General features: G+C 35.8%; 1 long non-coding RNA gene across 1 annotated transcript; it reads left to right on the top strand.

Moving 5' to 3' along the window:
• The first annotated feature begins 1750 nt into the window (after nucleotides 1-1750).
• LOC136867182 (uncharacterized) lies at nucleotides 1751-18052 on the top strand. Its single transcript, XR_010859633.2, has 5 exons — nucleotides 1751-1791; nucleotides 5261-5642; nucleotides 13824-14142; nucleotides 15656-15818; nucleotides 17706-18052. It is a non-coding gene; the product is annotated as an uncharacterized lncRNA (long non-coding RNA).
• The last annotated feature ends 4131 nt before the right edge of the window (nucleotides 18053-22183 follow it).

Raw genomic sequence — 22183 nt, 5'->3', positions numbered from 1 at the left:
TAGCAACTGAACATGTGAACAAGGAGAGCACCCAAGGCTATCTCCCCCTCCCAGAACCCACTCCACACGTGTTTTAAAATTATCCAACCCCTCAGGCATTCTACAGGCATGCAATAAAATAAGGCCTGTTTATATTTGATCCACCAACATACTATAAAGATGTAATCTAAGCACCCTGCACCTTATCAACCTGGTTGCATACCACTACATTTAAATTTCATATACAAATGTAATTTTTACTTCACCAGCAGAAGACCATGATAATTGGAAGAAGAGGTAGTTGTCATATTAGTATAGGGGGAGAAGAAATAGAGCAAGTAAGTAACTTTAAGTATTTGGGAAGTATGATCAGAGATTTATTACAACACCTCCCTCTCGCTGATCATGATGTGGAGATTTAAACTCTTGTTTTGAACTTGTTGTGCATGTAGTAACTGTACATTTCCATATGTGGGTTCTTCTCAAAATGTTGTCTCCTCGGCCCCCTCTGCAAATGCAAGGAATTTGTAATGAGAATTTTTGAACACTCTGTGTAGTGAGAAAGTTTGAACCAAGAACCAGCCAATGCTGTGTTTTTGCCTATTGGCAATATGACAACCCTCTGCAGAGTTCAAAGCTTTCTTGGCCCCAGATGCAAGGCAACCTTGTTAGTGAAAATATGCTTACAAAAGATGCGTTTGAGAGTTGTGTACCTACTGTTCTGTTTTGTGTATTAAATTGGGAAGTGTACTATGGCACAGTATATGTTTACTACTGCACAATGTGTGTTTATTTATGATTCATATGCGTTAACTTGATCACCACGTGAAGTCCAAACACTATTTAAAGAAAGATTTCTCCATGTAAAAGTTTCAAGTGATACAATAATCCATGCACTTTATAAAGAATTTTGGGCTCCTGAGAGTGTTGAGCCTAAGAAATCAAACAGACAACATAGAGCTCTCACCAAAGAAAAATTAACAACACTTATTCATTTATAGTAATATATTTTATTCATTAGTTGGCGTTAAAGTTGGCAGCCAGTGAGTTTAGGTAAAAGAATTGTGGGATCAAACTGTGACTTTCTTTATTGTAGTGATGTACTTTGGTGACTATTGTTTAGTCATTGCTGTATTTTTTATGTATTCTGGTGGCTGGGTGACCATGGGCAATGTCCACATACAGACTTTTACTTCTATAAAGGGGGCCGATGACCTTAGTTGTTAGGCTCCTTTAAACAACAAGCATCATCATCATCATCACTTCTATAAAGGTTATTCAAAATATCTACCCCGCATCTCTTGGCCAGAGAGAGGGTGTTACCCTCTAGATGGCCCGTCCTACCCCTTCAGGGTGGGGAATGAAAGCATTTGGTAGTCTACTACTACTAGCTAGAAATTAGTTAGTTAAAATACCTACTGACTTCTTACATTTAAAAGTTTGTGGTGTCCTACTACTTTTTTTTTTTCAACAACTGGCGACTGTGACAGGACAATCAACGAATAAATTGAGCAAAAGCAAGTGCAGGTATGTTTTCTGTTTACAAGGTTTCTGAGTGAGTTCAGTCAGAAGTTAGAAACAGATTCTTAATTTTCTTTTAAGGCATTAGAAGACAAACCAATGCATCTATTAAAGATCGAAGACAATATAGAGGACCTGTGGTTTTCGAAGGAAGATTTCAATAAAGATGAATGTTAAAGATGTAGATGATGATGCTTGTTGTTTAAAGGGGCCTAACATCTAGGTCATAGCCCCTAATGTCAAAGATGTGGTGGAGCTCAAGCAGGAGGAGTGGATAACCACAAAGAGCAGGTATGAAAGTGTACTTACTGAACCTATTGGGGTTTCAATTGGAAATAGTGCAAATGGTGAATCCTCAGCCTCATTTAAGAGAAACTTGAGGCTACTGGTTAGAAATGAAAGGGTTTTGTGGTGATGTAAAATGTTTGGTTAGGTTTCTGGAGTCAGTTTTGGTAGATCAATGATGATGAAAGTATTCACGATGAGGACAAATTCCAGTATTTGATTCAGAAAACAGTACTAGGTTCAAATGCCAAGGAACCTGTGGAGAGCTTGCCTCCATCGTGACCTAATTATAGCAAAGCCATCGAACAGTTAAAATCAAGATTTGCCCATGATGAGCTGCTGATAAAGGTATGTGTTTGTGAACTGTTAGGTCTGGTGGTGACTCGGCCTGCAGATCAGGCATATATGACTCTGAGTACCTTTATATAACAGGTTAGAAATGCAGCTCAGAGTCTTAGAAACCTGAAAAATTCCCTTAGTTGAGTCGGCTTTGCCTGAAGATCTTCTGAGAGCATGGGAAAGAATGCATACTCCAACAGGGCTGAAGTGATTAACTTGAGTAACTGCTTAATTAATTTGTTACAATTTTTTTAGCTTAAGGTAGAGAGTGAAGATGATGGACAGGAAGGTGCTAGGTGTGGGAAGGAAGCGGCCATGGCCTTAATTATGGTACAGCTCCAACATTTGCCTGGTGTGAAATTAGGAAACCAGGGAAATCCATCTTCAGGGCTGCCGACGGTGGGGTCTGAATCCACTATCTCCCAAATACTGGACACTGGCTGTACTTAAGTGACTGCAGCTACTGAGCTCAATAGTTAGCTTATTATGGTATTGTTGGGCATAGTAGGTGTATCACTAACACTAGGCGAGAGAGTGTTAAAAATAAAGTGCGCTCTGCTGCATGCATTATTTCAGAGGAAACCAAACAACAGGATAGACAACATTACAAGAAGTGCATTTGATGTGATAAAACCTCACACAATGTGTCAGAATGTTCTAGGGTCAGAAAAATGTCACTAGGCAACAAAAAAAAAGTTGCTTAGGAAAGAAGGGTGATTGTTACATGTGTCTAAAAGCAAATCATTTGGCCAAAACTTACATTAAATGTGTTGTTTGTTTTAAATGTCATTTGACCATAATGTGGCCTGTATGGCCAGCCAGTCCAAAATTAAGGAACAGTGAGCCAACCAGAAAAAAGAATAAGGCCAAATCTTGTTGTCTCAGGAAGATGGTCCCACTCTACTGAAAAGAGTGAGAGTCAAAATAGAGAAGGGTAAACCAAAGGAAGTACATGTCTTGTTCAGCAGTGGCACTCAGATATCTTGCATATATAGACTTGTACTTCTATTCAGGTTGATTTCAGTACATTAAAAGTATTCAGAATACCTACTGACATCTTACATTTATAATGTCATGGTGTTCTGCTGCTTTTCTCTAAAACACTGGTCATTGTTTGGAAAATTCTCCCAAAAGTTCTCCTAGACATCCTTCTCAAGAAGAAATGAAATAAAATATCTGCCAAGAAACTGACATTATGAAACATGAACTACAGCGAGTGATGTATAGCATGTTTTCTTTCCAGTTTAATATAACATTCAAGATGTAAGTTATAGTATGTTCTTTTTTTTAAAATGTTTGTGCTTCTTTCTTCAGTTTTAAATTTCATGTTTAGATCTCTTTGTTCTGAAAATTGCTGGTATGTTGACTGACATCTTGTATTGGTTCTGAAGTAAAATTAATGAGCAATAAACTGTGGTTTTGGTTAGCAGTTTGCTCGAGTGTTGTTGTATCACGACTTAATTAGTTTGTCTGAATTTAAGACTTCATATGGTACTGGCACATGTTTCAACCACAATGGGGTACCACCAATTTATGGAATAACCATTAGAATATTTATCATGAAGTGTAGCTCCATGAAGTTGTTTAAAACAAGTCCAATAGCAATGAGCTCTGTGCCTGAAGAAAGTTTTGAAGATAGTATTTGGAGGCCAAATAGCCTTTAAAAAAATGTGATCTAGAAAGAATCTGGGAAATTAGTTGCTTAATGGCCATGTACTGAAATAAGTACAGCATGATAAAGATCCTTTCCACTCCTTGGAAGAAATTCTATTTTGTTGTGTTTTGTTGTGATTAGTAATGTTGATAAATGTAGGGATTCCCTCAGTTTTTGAAGAAGATGGTGTGTTGGAGACATGTTATGGTATAGATGATATAGATTTTCATTTATTTAGTGATCTTGTTGTCTATTGCCAGTGTACACTTCTGTTAGTCAATGGATGATCAGAACTGGTAATAGCTGATAATCCCATTGTTTTTCTCTTTGAAACAGCATGGATCATAGAATTGGACTAGGAAAATAATTTTTGACTTGGAGTCCACTTTGGTGAAGAACTACATTCCGAGAAATACCGTAAAGATGATGGTGTCTGGTATATTAAAAATGAGGGTGGGTCTGGAGGTTGTCAGATATTAATGCTTCTTTATTTAGGATATAATTAAACTCTTTTAAAAATATTTTTTAAAATTTACTTCTTTTCTCCATGCTATTATCTTTTATTTGTAATTCATCAGGTCTCTTCAGAATGATTACACAAGAATGTTTGAGCAATAGATATCAAAGACAAGATATTCAAGTACGTACATGCTTGGTGTGCAGACCAGAAAATCCTATTTGTGATGGAAATTGTCTTAAAGGAGTTACAAAATTGAAGGCTAAGTTGTCTCAAGTTTAATTAATTCAAAGATAATAAAAGATTTTGTATAAAGCTCACAAGTAGTGGGGACTTTTCTTGAATGGTAAAGTAAATTGATTCAGAATAATAGTCAACAGGTTTGTTGAGATACACAATGGTCCAGCTAAACTAAATGTTGATGTATTTCCCTGTTTCTGTCTTTCTCGTGAAATTGTTTCTTTAGAACTACACTTTATAAAACATTTTGAGATATAACGTTAATTTTCATTTTACTTGTTAATGCCAGATACTTTATTACTTTTTGTTAATTGTGTTATTTAGTTCTTTCTAATAATTACACAAATATTTCAGCAAATTCCCAATCATTAAAAGTCTAGGGCAAGCATTCAAATTAATTTCATTCTATTCAGCTGTAGTATTTGTATTAAAAGTTGAAAGGAGGAAAATTGGGAAATGAATGTGATTTACATCATAGAATGTGCCAAAGTGTTAATCTGTGATATCTGAAGCCATCTCTCTTCAATTTCGACTCAGTTAATTTAATTAATTAAGTTGTTTCTTTTTTTCAGGTAGTTCTTCAATTTATTTATTGAAAATTAGTTCTGGCAGACTGAAGAACTTAACAGTTAAAAAAAGCATTCTTTGTTCAACTAATTATTTATATAATATTACTGTTTAACATTATCATGTTGCATTGTCATTTGTATTGTGAATCTTCTAAACACTAGCTTTTGTCTATTGTGTTCATATGATTTGTAATTGAACTGTGTGTTCATCTGCAGGTTTATTTCAGATTGTAGAAGAGGAGAAGGTTTCTTACTTCTTGCTTGGAATTGTTTAGAAGTTATAACTTTTAGCCAAAGGCCAAGAACATGTTGGAGTTGTTCATCTCACCATTCACCAGGAATCAAATTGGTTTGATATTTCGAGATGCAGGTGCCTGGAACTCGCGTTGTGATTGTCACAAGGTCACATCATCGTCCCCTCCATGCGATGATGCATTGCTGTCACATTGATGATCATGTGCGTCATAACACTGTACCCCTGGATAAGAGGCGATGAATAAGCAACACTTTCCGCGAAACTGCTACATGGATTTAGCGTCAAGATTTAGTGTTCAAGATAAATGTCGAAGAGAGGTTGTAGCCAATTGCAGTGCCACAGGTAACAATGATGAATAGTTCTCAATACTGGCTTGCATTTATTTCATTCTGTTTACTCATCTACGCAATTAAGGAAAAATTAAATGAGAAATTGAGTGAAAATATAAATTAAACGTAATATAATTTATCAGCTGTAATGATATAATACCAACGGCCATAGCCGTGTTGAAACACCGGATCCCGTGAGATCTCCGAAGTTAAGCAACATTGGGCGTGGTCAAGATTTGGATGGGTTGGCATGCGCTGTTGGTGGGGGGCAAGGGAATGGAGAAGCAGAAAGGAACTAGCCACCCTACCGTACGTAAACTCTGGCTCAGGCATACTTCTGCGGAGGTTCGGACCTGCCTTCGGGCAGAATACACCCTATTACACCCTATAATTTCTACAACAGATACATCAAACTTTTTCAAAATGGTAGAATAATTAATTATTACGTATTTGGTCTCAGTGATAATGCCAAACACAGAAACTTTTAAATGCATGCAAAAATATGTGAAAGAACTTCATGAAAATTACACCTGATTATTGTAACTTTTACTTAACAGGAAATAGTACATTAATGAACTGAAACATTCAAACTCGGACATCATCCTGGAAGATGGGATCTCTACAATGTAATTTGTTTATTATCTCTGTCAATTACTGTATTATGGAGAAATCAAATAGCTTTAACAATAGTTGCCATAGTTTCAGGACTTTCTGTTGCTTTGTACAATATTCTCATTTCACGGACAGACTTCCGAAGTTGCAGTCCACCATTTTTCATGCCACCAACAGTTTCTTATTAAATAGCACCTTCTCTTCATCTAGATCAGAGGTGTTCACGCTGGGCATTCTGTCCCGCGGGCGCTCAGCACTGTAAGTGCGCGGGCTGGCAGGCGATGAGCGCAGTGTATGCTATTCAACCACAGTGTTGTTGTGGCTACGTCACAGGCCATGAAGTTTGGGCAAAGTTCTCCCAATCACTCTCCATCACTGCGACGATACCTGAGTTTGAAATGGAGGCAGAAAATAATAAAAGAAAGAGGGCAGAAATCCACATCATTTTCAATTTACGTTGTAATATAAAAGTTATTTACATTCGTAGCAGTTTATATTTTTTGACCAGATACAATAAAGAATTAGGCCTACAACCTCAAATATTTTTAAAATGTACATAATCAATTACAATTTTCATTATTAAATTTTAAGAGGTGCTTTAGAAACATTTCTAATATAACACAGAGATAAGGTGTATAAGCTATGGCTTGCAATTGTTTGGGTTTATATTATCTGATAAACTCATCAACAATCCAATCATGCTTACTGGAAATAAAATCAATGAGGTTATTTATTTGAAGGCATTCTGTACATCTATTTGGTAGATACATTTACGTTGTTGTTGTTGTACTTTAATCTTGGATAGTAAATATCTATGTCCTCACTCATGATGAAACTTCGTCTCGCCATTTAGAGGCTAGTTATTATCATTGGACGCCTGTTAAATTTTTAAACACTATTTTCAGAAATTCAGTGAATGGAGAAAGTCACACAACACTACAACACTGTGCAAAATCAAGCAGTAAATGTGTTGAATTATGTAATTATATTACTTTTTGCTTTATGAATAACAGGAATTTTACATATTTCTTTTTACAAGTAAAATAAGATGCATGGCAAGATGCGTGGCGAGGTGAACAACTCCAACATGTTTACACCCTAAGAGAGTGGAATAAAGTATCAAGAAGTCAGGGCATCCGTGTAAATCTGATGCCCTAAACTGCTTTGTAGTTCAACTTTTCAACATTTTGAAAGAATGAAATATCCTCATTAGTTCAATAGTACAGTGAGAATGTTAGAACTAAGAACCAGCCATGCCATGTTTTTTTGCTGTTGGCAACACAAGAGCTGTCTGCTGAGTTCAGTGTATGGATGTCCGGCTGTATGGCTAAATGATTAGCGTGTTGGCTACTGGTCACAGGGGCCCCAGGTTCGATTCCCAGCAGGGTCAGGAATTTTAACCATCATTGGTTAATTTCCTTGGCAAGGGTGCTGGGTGTATGTGTCATCTTCATCATCATTTCATCCTCATCACGACGCGCAGATCGTCTACGGGTGTCAAATCCAAAGACCTGCACCTGGAGAGCCGAACATGTCCTCGCACACTCCCGGCACTAAAAGCCATATGCCATTTTAAATTTTTTTTAGTGCACAGAAGACTCATGCACATCTGCCCTGGCCTTGAAGTGAGTGTGTGCCTATAAGATGCGTTTTAGTAGAGTGCTGTTCTGTTTTGTGTATTAAATCGTGAAGTATATTACGGTTCAGTGTATGTTTAATATTGCACAATACGTGTGTATTTATGATCCATATGTGTTAACTCAGTCAGCCCGTCAAGACCAAACATGACTTCAAGAAAGACTTCTGGATGCAAAAGTTCCAGGTTGTACAACAATAATAAATGTCAGGCTGAGGGAAGTGACCATCCTAAGAAATTCAAAACAGTGTAGAAATCTCACTGAAGAAAAAATTGGATCACATTGTGAAATATGCCTAAGGATTTTTTCTTTTTAATTTTCCAGTGTTGGCGAGTGATGAATAGTTTATCAAAGAAATGCCAATAATGTGTGGACACTGAAGGTAGGCAATTTCAGCATCTCCGTACATTACATTGGTAAGTAACAAACTTCTGAAAATAGTTTGTGATACTGCTGTACAGTTGCATTATCACCACTGAACTCTGCTGACACACAACAAGAACTGCCACATTTGCTGATAGGAAAAACACCACATGGATGGTTTTTGGTTGAAAGGTTCTCTTTGTTTATATGATAGTTGGTACATAATGATTTAAAGTAACTTCAGTGCTTCTATTATTAATTGTTGGTTTAATCTCCCATTAACCTGATGGTTTTTAGACACACCATAGTGTTTATGTACTTTCATGTAAGTTTATCTCTTTATCATTTTGTCAATTTACTCAATTATGATAGAGAGACATATTGTCATTGTGCCTCGAAATACTGTTATGTGACAATATTGAGGGGAGAAATGCTGACCTGCAGCACATGTATCACTTAGAACGAAAATTTGTTCATATACAGTAGTTCATGCAGTACTGAACCTTAGATGACTTAACCTTTCTGGTCAGAGTTATAAGCCGAAATATAATCGCATAGCGCTTTTTTCTTTTTTAGGCACAACAATGATAACATTGGTCAAAGATATACATCTCTGATAATTTTCAAAGCATAGATTAAGTAATGAATACATGCAGTAGGAACTATAAGTGGAAAATTTGAGTGTTAAAATGGAAAAGTAGACAGGAAACAAACAGTGGAATTAAAAATTAACAGAGTGAGAGGCTGAAGAAGATGAGAGTTATGGTGGACAGTTAAGAATAACATTATGCAGTGTAACCTGTAAATGGACGAGGAGTGCCGGACAGATACAGTAAAATGAAGACTAACCACATTTGCCTCAATCTGGCTGCACCTGGATGAAGGGAAATGATGATTATAGTTACACATGAAAAGCTAGGTGATATATTTCTATACATTCAATATGACATACCGGTTCATAAACTGTAGTTACATTGTGACTGGGTGTGTGACATGTGGGGTTCGAACCCACTATCTCCTGGATACAAGCTCACAGCTGCGTGACCCTAACCGCACGGCCAACTCGCCCGGTCATACTGATTTCAGACAGTATTCTGCGTTCCTTAGAATCCTTTTCTATCCATACCATACTTTTTATTTTTTCACTACTCGGTTCTTCATGCTAACAAGGAAATTTTTCACCTATTTCCTAGGAGTGGACATTACTTACACAATGAAGAATTGAGAGAAACTTCTCATTCAGGAGTTCACTATCTCCCTTACAAGTAGCAGAAGACCACCATAAATGATTATATAATGACTGTTTCCATTAGTGTAGTATGAAAATTGTACCACAGCTGTTATTGGTCTTCTTTGTAAGAGATTTTGCTACATGTCATACATCAAATTCCTTTAATTATACAGTAAAACTTGATCAAATCAGAACTTGAATAAAGCGGAAACTTGTCCGCTTTGACATTTTTTCTTGGTCCCGGTGTAGCTTGTGGCATTATATTTTTAACAATTTAAATTGAGTAACAGTTTCCTCCTATTCAATACTTTATTTGCCCTGGAAAGTTGACTGGAGGTCAATACGGATTTAACCATGAAGTTCATAATTTGCATAATGTTTTTACTTTTATATAATGTGGAATCTCTTCAATGCAGAAATAAATAATGAAGATTTTTTTAAATCTGCACAGTGCAGAAAATATTACGGACTGATGTAGTCCTACATACAATATTTGTGCATTTCTGGTGCTGATCAATGTCTTTATATGGAAAAGCGGAAGCACATGCTTGGACATCCCTGCCATCAGAACAGCTGCCTTTCTATTTCTTCACTGGAACACTTCATAAATTTCTGTGAGGGAAAGGCCAATAATCTGTCTTCAAAGACAAACAGGTACACTGATACAGCCGATGGAACGAATGAAGCACTTGAAAACGTACTGACAATATCCAAATTGTGTCAAACAAGAAACATTCCCTGTGAATCAGGGAACTTTATTTGAAATGATGAACAATTTAAGACACATCACAGTTTCAAATCAGCTACAGCCTTTGTAGCAGTGAGAAAGGCCACGGAATCGGAGGAGATGGAAGAAGGAGACGAGCAAGAAGATGAAGATCAAAATAAAATTGAAATCCACAAACAGACCCTACAGTGTATTTGTGCTATAGAGCAATTTGTCATTACATCTAACTCTTCCACGCTTCTTGAACTAATATACTCAGCTCAGGACTGCATTCGGAAAGATATGGTGAGAAAGAAGAGGAAACACTTTCATTGCTGATCAGTTGAAGAAAGCTTAGTGTTGTGAAGTACTGTATAGAGTTGTGATGGAGATAAGTTTAAGGAGCATATATCCAGTGTTGTGATAGTGCCAAATGATATACTGTATACCAGTACTCCACTTGTAATCCTAATCAAGATATGTAATTTCTTTTAGTTTTACTTATATTAGGTTTTGCTTTTTGTGAGAGATCCCTTGTTTCTTGGAATGTTGCTTCTGTCCATTATTTCTGTAATCACAAATTTTGCAGATATATTTTGAGGTGTGTCCAATATTATTTTATCAAGCAATTCCTGGCACCATAACATAGACTTTTTCATGTACTTTTTTGTGTAAATGCATTCACTACATGCCTTTGAAAATTGTGTGGTACCTCCCTGTTGTCACAATGCACAATGGGCATTTTGGTTGAGTACAGCTACCATTTGACCAAATTTACTGTATTTTATGGTTAATTTTTCAACCATTGAGTTAAACAAAATGGTCCCTTAATATTCTGCTTTGAGCAAGTTTTACTATATTTTTTAACTTTGCTTTCATGAGGGATCCAATTCCTGTATGCTGATACAACAAATATAATTTTACAGTTAATTTTTCAACCATTGAGTTAAACAAAATTTGCAAGCCACTCTTTTCAGTTCTCCATTCACTCTTTGTACAACAATAAAATAAAATCCAAAATTTTGTTTATCTTCAGTTACATACTTTGCAGAGAAACTGGGTGAGTCATACTGTCAGTCACCTGATATACACAAATTATCTTCTTTCAGAGCATTTACCAGGCCAGTTGGCCATGCAGTTAGGGGCGCGCAGCTGTGAGCTTGCATCCGGGAGATAGTGGACTTGAACTTCACTGTCAGCAGCCCTGAAGATGGTTTTCCATTTTCACACCAGGCAAATGCTGGGGTTGTACCTTAATTAAGGCCACAGCCACTTCCTTCCCACTCCTATTCTTTTCTATCCCATCGTCACCATAAGAGGATGTGTCGGTGTGACATAAAGCAAATTGCATAATTTATTTTTCTGCAAGCCAAGAATTATATACTGTAAGGTAAAGGCATTTTTTCACAAGTATGACTCTGAAAAAGATACTACATTTAATATGCATGTAATACCTATCACTAAGTTGAAGTTCCATCCGCACAAATATATACCGATGCAATAGAAATATTGCCTTAAAGACAGGATTTATCACCTGTAGATGCCCAGGTAAAAACATGTCCATTCATAAAGTGTGTTTTTACATTATGCAGGCTGGTTTATTTCCTGTGATAGCCTTGCACACTGAAGCACCACAGATATGACATAATTTAAACAATAAAACCAAAGCTCTAACAAATACTGTGGCAAATGTTATCCTTTGATATACGTGCTATGTTCATTCTTGTCACCATCATTTTCTTCTCAAAAATGGTACTCTGTTTCTACTTCTGAGGATGGTGATTTCATATCCACATCCAGGTTACTTTCTTTTGTGTCATCACAAAATATTTGACGCCTGAAAGTTTCACATGCTGACTAGCAATGAATTAGGCCCTCACAGTTCCTATGTCTAGGCTCTTCTGCACAGTTTTGCCCTCCTGGACAGATGAAGCTTCATCTTTCTTTTCATCATTACTGCAGTTCATTAACTCAGAAACCAAATTATTACTGGAATGAAGATTGTGTCCTTTTTTAGATGGTTTCTCTCCTGGTCCTAAATATTTTGAAGGAATTGCATTTTCTTTTAGCTTAGGGTATACAAGTTTTTCCTTTGCAGTAATTGAGCTTCTAAATATCAGATTCATTGAAATCTGTTTCAATGAAATGCTGACTACAAATAACAGCATTTGTAGTTGGCACAAATTGTTCCATTTCTACTTTTTTTTTTTTTTTTCTAGTTGCTTTACGTCGCACCGACACAGATAGGTCTTATGGCAACAATGGGACAGGGAAGGGCTAGGAGTGGGAAGGAAGCGGCCGTGGCCTTAATTAAGGTACAGCCCCAGCATTTGCCTGGTGTGAAAATGGGAAACCATGGAAAACCATTTTCAAGGCTGCCGACAGTGGGGTTCGAACCTACTATCTCCCGAATACTGGATACTGGCTGCACTTAAGCGACTGCAGCTATCGAGTTCAGTCATTTCTACAATTAACCCACATTTTATGCAGTTTCAGAAATTGTTCCCTGTTGGGAAAACGGTACAATCCTTCACAGGGATGAACAGACTTATTAGAACATCCAAAAATGGAACACACTGGCATATTAATCACATTTAAAACTATATTGTACAAAAATACAAAGAATAATCTAGCTTCAATAAGTTGGGAACACCACAACAAAAAATGACTTGGCACCGAACTCTCATCAAGGCTGTGCATTGTAGCAAACTACAGTATTTACTGATCGAGAATTCATACCCTAGCACTGTGACGTCGTCATACCCTGAGTGGAAATATTTCTCTTAGCTATTCCTAGAAAATGGCTTTGCTTAGAAATGCGCAGAAAATGGTGGAGTAATCAGAAGAGTATGAACTAACGTATATTATAAAATACAGTTCAGTTCTCGTTTAAAAGAACTCCTATGAGGTGAAATTCTGGCACCTTGGTATCTCTGAAAACTGCAAGAGTTAGTGGGATGTAAATCAGTATTTTGTATAAATCTTTTCTTTGCCCCTCCTCCTCTTTTTATAAACAGGTTTCCTCCTTATCCTTCACTTTTCATATCAAAACTGAAGATCCCTCAAGAATTACCCCTCAGTGAATATTGATGCTTAAATCCTCATTAAGCTTGGAAGCAGGAACTAGCTTACTGCAGGCTGAAAATAAACAGATGTAGAAGTGTAATTGATGAGGAGAGGCCATGTGGAATTGTAGAGTTATCCTTTTATGTTTCTTTGTTGCTCTTTCTACCCACACTGACATCTCATAGTGTTTATCCTCGTATGTTCCTGTCATCTTTCCTAACTTTCTCTTTAATCTTGGTTGCAACATAGCTCACTAACAAACACACTGACAATAAAATACTATTAAATATCAGATGATGCACTGAGAACAAAGATGAACACCATACACCAATAAATACTTGCAAAGAACTAGTCAAATTCTTTATGGTAGTTGGCAAGATAATGAACTGGAATGGAGCTTTCTTTGGATAAACCAGTAAGAGATAAAACAGCTTTGTTGTATTTAAAGTGGATATCCTGGTGTTATTTTTCATATATCTGTTGGCCAAAAATTCCTACTTATTACACATTTAAAACTCCTCCTTTGATCGACCATTTACTTTATACTGTGGATTTTAAAAAAACCCATCTTTCTGGCAGGTCTCTTTCAGCTGTTCATACAAAGAACTTCTGAGTAGATATCAAGACTACATTCCATCGATCAATCAAGCTTGATAAGTATCTTGATCAGTAAAAATAGAAGAGATGTACTTGCAGTTGCAAGTCTTTGAAGACAGTGCCTGCTAGATGCTGAATACTCTGGCTTAAGGAGAATTTTTGAGAGAGATTGTCTTGATTGTACTCAAAGCCAAGTCTGCAATATTGTCCATCAAATTACAGCTGCAGAAATAGTCTGTTTGAAAACAGTCTAGCAAATTGGTTTGAAAATTGCCATAATGCTGAAATACCACACTGTATGGTAAATATTATATTCTTTTAGTCTATTAAAATGGTATTTTAGTTTTGGTAGTAATTCTGCTAAATTAAGTGCTCTAATGGTAGTTTGTTTCATAAATCAAAAAGTAGTGAGCATATGAAATGGTGACTATTATTTTTCACTCTTTTGTTTTTGCTGCTTCATGCAAATCCTTAATAGGGTTTCATTCCTTTTTATCATGATTAAGTATAAGTTAAGGGGCTGGCTTAAAATTTGCATCTACATGAATGTTGTCAACTGGTACATTAATTGCAAGCAGTCCACTTCATGACCGTATCGATGAGTACAATCAACAAATTAATTTAAAAACCACCTAATCGATACTTTATTTTTTGCCTTGGGCAAAATTAAAAATACATTAGCACACACACAGAACATGTTTTGACCACTTAGTGATCATCTTCAGCTGTATAAAGATAGTTTAGATGAAAACATTTGGACAGTAAGCACATTAAACCTTAAAACTATGTCCCATGGGATCCTAGGTTGTGCACAAAGACAGTTCCCCTAGGCAGAGCGGAATAAACATCTTTCCAGATAAGATCGTGAGGCAAGCTGCCCTAATTAGAAGACTGCCATTTTATATAACAGACAAGCTACCAAAGGACCTTTGCAATTCAAACAATCAACACATCCTTTTACCACAATCTAAAGAGCAATACTCACAAGTCAAACAGTCAACACGGCCTTTTACCATAACCTAAAGAGTAACATTTAAGGAAGATAATCATCACAAAATACAAACAACAAATTCCTAAAGACTGGAAAATACTGTACATAGACTTTTTATTCAAGACCAAGTGTTTTTAAAAAATGCCTCACCATAGATGCTTGAAGATATTTTTCAAATAAGTTTATTAGTAAATAAGTTTCTTTTTTAACATTATGTAGATGCGAATTTTAATTTAAGTATCCTTCTTACAAATGCCTGAAGACTGTTACAAACATTGACTTTTTATTCATGCCACCTAGTGTTATTACGAAAAGTGTATCACCACAGACACTTTTAAATATTTTAAATATGCGTATTAGTTAATAAGTTTCTTAAACACAATTGTAGACATGAATTGTAATTTAAGTATCATCCACACATATTACCTTACCCCACAACCCCCCTCCCTTCTTTTAGAGCACTTAGAGCAATAGTTTTTAGGATCCCATGGGACATAGTTTTAAGGTTTAATGTGCTTACTGTCCAAATGTTTTCATCTAAACTATCTTTATACAGCTGAAAATGACCACTAAGTTGTCGAAACATGTTCTGTGTGTGCTAATGTATTTTTTATATTGCCCACGGCAAAAAATAAAGTATCGATTAGGTGGTTTTTAAATTAATTTTTTGATGGTACATTAATGACAAGACAAGGTTCCTTAGCCAAGTATCACAATTATTGATGATTAGACTTCAGTACGGTATTACATTACTTTTAGTTGATTATTGGTCCATGTTACTTTTTGTTTGTAAATTTTATCAATCTTGTCTTGGTGATTACAGAGATTTGTGAGCAGTAAATAAGATAGAAACATTTGAATCAACAGAAATGCTGGAAGTAATAACCTTTGATTCATATAAGGAGAGAAATCTCTACTTGAAGCACAGTAAAGCTGAAGTTTAAATTAATCCAAATTTATTACCATCATGGATGACTATCATCATGGTAAGTGTACCTGGCATTACCAGATATCTGGAAATTTCTGGACATGCCCTACAATTTAAACTTCTGCCTGGCATTTGGGAGGAATTTCAAAAAATTGCTAATTGTCCTCTTTATTCTTAGAGATTCAGAACATTATTTTGAAATCATAAATTTAAGAAAAGAAGTGTGTGTAAATAATGTTCAAAAGTGATAGGGTTTTGTTATTGATGATGTAAGAAGTTCTAACCAGCTGCAGAATTTTAACTGATTTCTTGTATATAACTGCTGAAACTCTGAATGCTGTCATCTAGTGATAAGTGGGTGAGGTGTTTTAGTGTATGAAAACAGTCATTCTAAGCTGATGAAAATAGCAGATTTTTTTCACTATTCCTGCACATGATGCAAATGTAGAACAGGTATTTTCATTGATTTCCACTCAGTGGACAAATGAGAGAAATAGACTGTTGACAGACTCTGTGATATGTGTACTTAAATATAACTTGCTCAGAGTTGTATGAATGTTTTAAACAGACCAGATATATTGCAAGAAATTAAAATGTCTTACATATGAATGATGTTTTACAGTAAAATTAGAACTGATTTTATCCTTGGTATATTTAATGTAGAATAATTTGCATTAACTATTACCTATTTCCATATCTTTTTGCTTTTGGCAAATAATTTCCCAGTGACTTAAATTTTAGAGCATTAGGCCTACTGGGAAGTTCTACACACTGCCAAAAGTTCCTGGTAACCCTAGGTTTACCACAAATTGATATCCCCTCTTATTTGATTCAAAGTTTGGAAGAAAATGTGGTTACTTAGTTTAGAATATTTCAAAATCTGGGAGGTAATGTGTACAATGGTTCGGTCAAAATGGATCCCTTCCTCTCCTTTTTTTACCCTTGATGGAGCGTGGTGACATGTCGCTAGCAATTAGCGAGTTTTCATCATGCTGATCAATCTTTAGCCAACTGAGAAACTAAATTAATAATGATAATAATAATCCCTCAGTCGCAGTTCTTTGGTATTTTTCATGGATTGTGTAATTCTTGCCTTTCTTTCCATAAAACTGATAGATCAGCAGTTATGGGTACCTCAGACATGGTGTAATATAAAAGATGAGATATAATTTGTAGAGACTGTGCAAAACCTTTCCACTGGGTTTTGTCCAGATGATTACATTTTAACTCTGAGTGTAATGTTATGGTATACAGATGAGGGATAGAAAGAAAGCTATCAAAATATTGTATTAATCTTTCAACCAAGTTTGTTCCAAAAATATTATTATTGCTATTATTACTATGTTGCAAACCTACCAGAAATTGCTATGTTGCAAACCTACCAGAAATTGCTTGTTATTTTAGTTGCTTTCAATTGTAATTTTGAAGGACCAGTAAAGTCAACTTCTTTAATACCGGTAGTGTATTAATTTCCTTCTTGTGTAACTCTTACCTTATTTTGGATGACTGATTAGAAATCTAGAATATTATTTATTCTTTCTGACTCTATCATTGCTCCATACAGTTGGTTTTTGTTTAGTGAACTTTCTTGTCAGGTTTCTTCCTAGTGGTTACAAAACTAGCTGAGAAGCAAACATGTAGACAACAATTTTGTATAGCTGTTGCTAGCCTGGTGCAACACTTATAACACAGACCCTCTGACAAGGATGGGCAGCAGTGTCGTGTATGGGGAAAATTAATGTTGTTGTGATGGAGGACAGAGTTGTGTGTGGTATGAGAGTTGCAGGATTGTTGGGATAGTACAAACACCCAGAGTCCAGTGAATTGCCATTTAACTTTAAAATTTCCCAACTTGGCAGGGAATCTATGGGTATCGATTTGTAGAAGCCCCGCAATGATGGAGCGATGTAGGAGAGTAATTCAGAGACTTTTTTTTCTTTTCAAGGGATATGGGCCCTGAGAACCGAAGAGCAAGATGCTGACTACTCGGCTATGGATCCAGACTCTAAATAGTGTTACAAAGTGCATTGATAGTAACATAATCTATATGGAGATAAATGCACTTAAAGCAGCACCATTGTTAAAGACTTAAGTTATCCAAAGCTCACAAGCTCCTGAACATTGAGACTAGAAAAGAAAATCTTGAAAGCATTTATCAGAGGAAGTATTAAAACTTTTTGTTTAAAGTTTTTTGTTCATTCATTAATAGCTATTTGCATAATCTGGAAACAACCAAGGAATTTGTTTTCAAATTGTTATTTTTGCTGAAATATAACATACCACATTTGTACAATAAAATATCACTACTGAAAAGGGGGATAAGTCAAAAAATTCTACTACTGAGAAAACCACGTCTGCAGTTGGGCATTGTTTTTCTCTGTAACAGAGAGGTTATTGTGGCTCTGATGTTAATAATTTTTGTTTATCTCATATGTTTACGACTGTAAATATAATGCTAAAGGAAAATTTGCTAAACATGATTCAGTTGATATAACAAAAGACCAATGATATAACTCTCTCTTACACAAGGTGATATATTCAAGAATAAATGGTTAACATACAATTTTAGTACATTGACGTGCTAATTTATGAAAGCATGGTGTCAACAAAGGAAAAGAGAGGAGATTGTCTATTAATTTGAAACAACTTATTTTGAAAAGTTTCTGGCAACAACAAAGAGCTCGAGAGTTTTCAGTCTGCAAAGCACATAATATTTTACAGATTTATGTAAGCAGAGTCTAAGATATGATAGCCACCTACATGTAACCTAGACTTGAAAATTCATTTGGCATATCTAACCAAATCTCAAATTTTGTGTGTGGCTAAAAAACGACAACAGAGTCAACAACCTCCTGAAAAATTATTACAATTTCTGAAATATTCATCTGATGAATTGTCCAAGTAATACAGTGGCTGACCTTCGTCTCTAGGAATCGATTTGTAGAAGTCCCACAATTATCAAGAAATGTAGGGGAGTAACTCTATGAGAGGTTTCTTTTCTTTTCTAGTGAAATAGGTACTCAACTGATGTACACTTGTGTCAACGACTGTAAGCAACATCCTTTCCCTCTCTTTTTGAACATTTAAACTTTTCTTGTCTACTGAGAGACATCTTTTATGACATTTCCCTCTTCACTTAAACACTGAACTGCTCACCTGTGCTGTCTATTTTTCTTTGTCAACAAAGTTTGTAAAGAATTGAAAAATCATAAAATTATCATTGCTCCATCTCATTTGTATGGAACCGTTGCTCTGCAGGAGCGAACAGTATGGATAGCTAACAGTGGCTCACTGCAATAGTCTTTATTACTAATAATGCACCTCAAAAAAAAAAAAAAAAAAAAAAGTTGCAACACATGAATCAGTCTATACAAGACACCTCCAGCTACTGTAGGCAGCAATCACACCCCACGCATGGTTAAATTGTCTCTATATTCACTCTTGAAATGTTCTGAGACAGGAGAGTGCATAAGGGGATAAATTGACTAGTTCTTCAATCACATTCATTTCCATAGATTGCATTAGAGGTCAAGTGTTTTCTTTTTCCTGGACAAACGTGGAACTAATCACTTAAACCGTTATACCCACATATGGAACAGGTATTGCAGGTTCAAAATTTGACATAATCCCATTTTTTGTCCAAAAAAAAAAAAAAGAGAGAGAAAAATACTTCCCTTTGTCGTATGCAGTAGTGATAAAGTAGTGGAAATGGAGTAGTTAATTGTACGGTACAGGTTATTTTTTTTTAAATTATAGAATTATGGAATTTATATGTAATTTGTATTAGTATGGTGCTAAATTAGGTGGTCCAAGGGAAGTTGATATTCAGAAACAATAGCAGGGATGGAACCTAGATATTTTTGTTTTTATTAAACATGTGATGTAGTGATGAAGGCATTTTTCTGTACTGTTTATAATTTCTCAGTTGGGTTTATTTCTTTTGGAACCATGAGAATCACTTTGAATTTGCAGTTGTATTCTTGCTGAACTTACATTTTGTATTTTGTATATTGCTTCATGAACTGACACTAACAAAACGGAATGGGTCTGACTATTTTCAGGTATGCAACTATCACTAATAATTAAAGATTAGGATATCATTATATCCTTCTGGTTGTTTAGTGGCCTATGCACTACCAGCACTATCTCCTTTTTGTTTCCAAATCTGTGAGAATTCTTCTAAGCAGCAATTTAAAAAGAGGTCATGCAAGGAAAGAATGATACCCGAATAAAAATAATCAACGATTGTGCATGGAAAAAAATTGTTTTTAAAGCAGTTGGATGGATACAGTACAGAAGAACACCAGATGTAATTTGTCGAGAATGTATAAAATTATCAACATTATGTCTGCTTGTTGTAATGTCAAGAAACATTGTTGAAAGCTTTTTTTCCTGCTCTTGTTTGTTGGAGGTACAAACTGACATGAACGATGAGACAAGCTATGTATTCTCTTATCGTACAAACTCCTGTGACTTTGTTTGGGATCAAACTCCATCATAGGAAGAAGTGCTCTGACAACTGAACAACCCGTTTTGTGTGGTGTAGTGTACTGCATGATAAACATTTTGCCAGAGAACCATTGTTGGAAGTGGTGTTCTCTCTTTGCATCAGTGTGCAGTGTATTACATTATCAACATTGTGCTTGACTGTTGTGATATCGAATTGTTCGCAGAATTCTTCTTTCTTTCTTTCTTTCTTTCTTTGACCACTTGACAAGCACCATTGTGAAGTGAAGTGAAGTGAAGTGAAGTGAAGTGAAGTGAAGTGAAGTGAAGTGAAGTGAAGTGAAGTGTACGCCATTGTGTTCAATTGTTGTGATATCAAGAAACATTGTTGGAAGTGGTGTTCTTTCTTAGCATCAGTGTATTGCATTATCAACATTGTGCCTGATTGTTGTGATATCAAGGAACATTGTTCGCAGTGTTCTTCATTCTTTCTTTGACCACTCGACAAGCATCATTGTGAAGTGTACGCCATTATCAACATTGTGCCTGACTGTTGTGATATCAAGGAATATTGTTCACAGTGTTCTTCCTTCTTTCTTTGACCACTCGACAAGCATCATTGTGAAGTGTACGCCATTATCAACATTGTGCTTGATTGTTGTGACATCAAGGAATATTGTTTGCAGTGTTCTTCCTTCTTTCTTTGACCACTCGACAAGCATCATTGTGAAGTGTACGCCATTATCAACATTGTGCCTGACTGTTGTGATATCAAGGAATATTGTTTGCAGTGTTCTTCCTTCTTTCTTTGACCACTCGACAAGCATCATTGTGAAGTGTACGCCATTATCAACATTGTGCCTGACTGTTGTGATATCAAGGAATATTGTTCGCAGTGTTCTTCCTTCTTTCTTTGACCACTCGACAAGCATCATTGTGAAATGTACTCCATTATCAACATTGTGCCTGACTGTTGTGATATCAAGGAATATTGTTCGCAGTGTTCTTCCTTCTTTCTTTGACCACTCGACAAGCATCATTGTGAAGTGTATGCCATTATCAACATTGTGCCTGACTGTTGTGATATCAAGGAATATTGTTCGCAGTGTTCTTCCTTCTTTCTTTGACCACTCGACAAGCATCATTGTGAAGTGTACGCCATTATCAACATTGTGCCCAATTGTTGTGATATCAAGAAATATTGTTGGAATTGGTGTTCTTTCTTTTTTTTTTTCTTTTTTTCTTCTCTTGTTTGGTGTAGGTACCAGATGACATGAATGATGAAGCATAATATGGATTTTCCTGTTGAACAAAATCTAGTGACTTTGGTTGGGATCAAACTCCTTCAGCTTGAGAAGAAATTCTCTCACTGCTTAACAACCATTAAATAAAGTGAATTGAAATAAAGTGAAGTGTTTTTTATGAACATTGTGCCTGACTGATGATATCAAGAAATATTGTTTGAAGTTATTTTATCTTTGTTTTCCTACTTACAAAGTCCAATTAGTTTGGTTGTGATTTAACTCCCTCATCTTGGAAAGAAGCTCTCTGACTATTTGAAAACAAGTGGAGTGGCAACATTACTTCTGGTTGTTGAGATATCAAGAAGTACTGATGAAACCTTTTCTTTTCTCCCTCTTATTTGGTATAGGTAAGGAAGAATCCTTCGTACATCATACACAGACAACCACTGGCTCTGAAATATTACTTTCAGTTGGATGGGAGTGGATGGAAATTAAGCCAATTACATGTGTTGTTGCTGGTGTAGGGGATAAAGTGGCCCATGGTAATGTTCAAGGAAAATGACAACAACAATCAAGAAGACTTTTCCCAGGGAAAGAATTTTGTGAATGACTGAATACCGAAAGTTCTGCTTCCATCATAAATTCAGCAAATGATGATGATGATATTATCAAGTATATCATTTCTAAAACTTGCTAGAGAAGGGTAACTCTGCTGACAACACTGGTATTGTGG

The sequence above is a fragment of the Anabrus simplex genome, chromosome 3 (assembly GCF_040414725.1).
Source record: "Anabrus simplex isolate iqAnaSimp1 chromosome 3, ASM4041472v1, whole genome shotgun sequence".
Lineage (NCBI taxonomy): Eukaryota > Metazoa > Arthropoda > Insecta > Orthoptera > Tettigoniidae > Anabrus > Anabrus simplex.
Note: the sequence above shows the minus strand (reverse complement) of the source record. Positions and strands in the feature narration are given on the sequence as shown.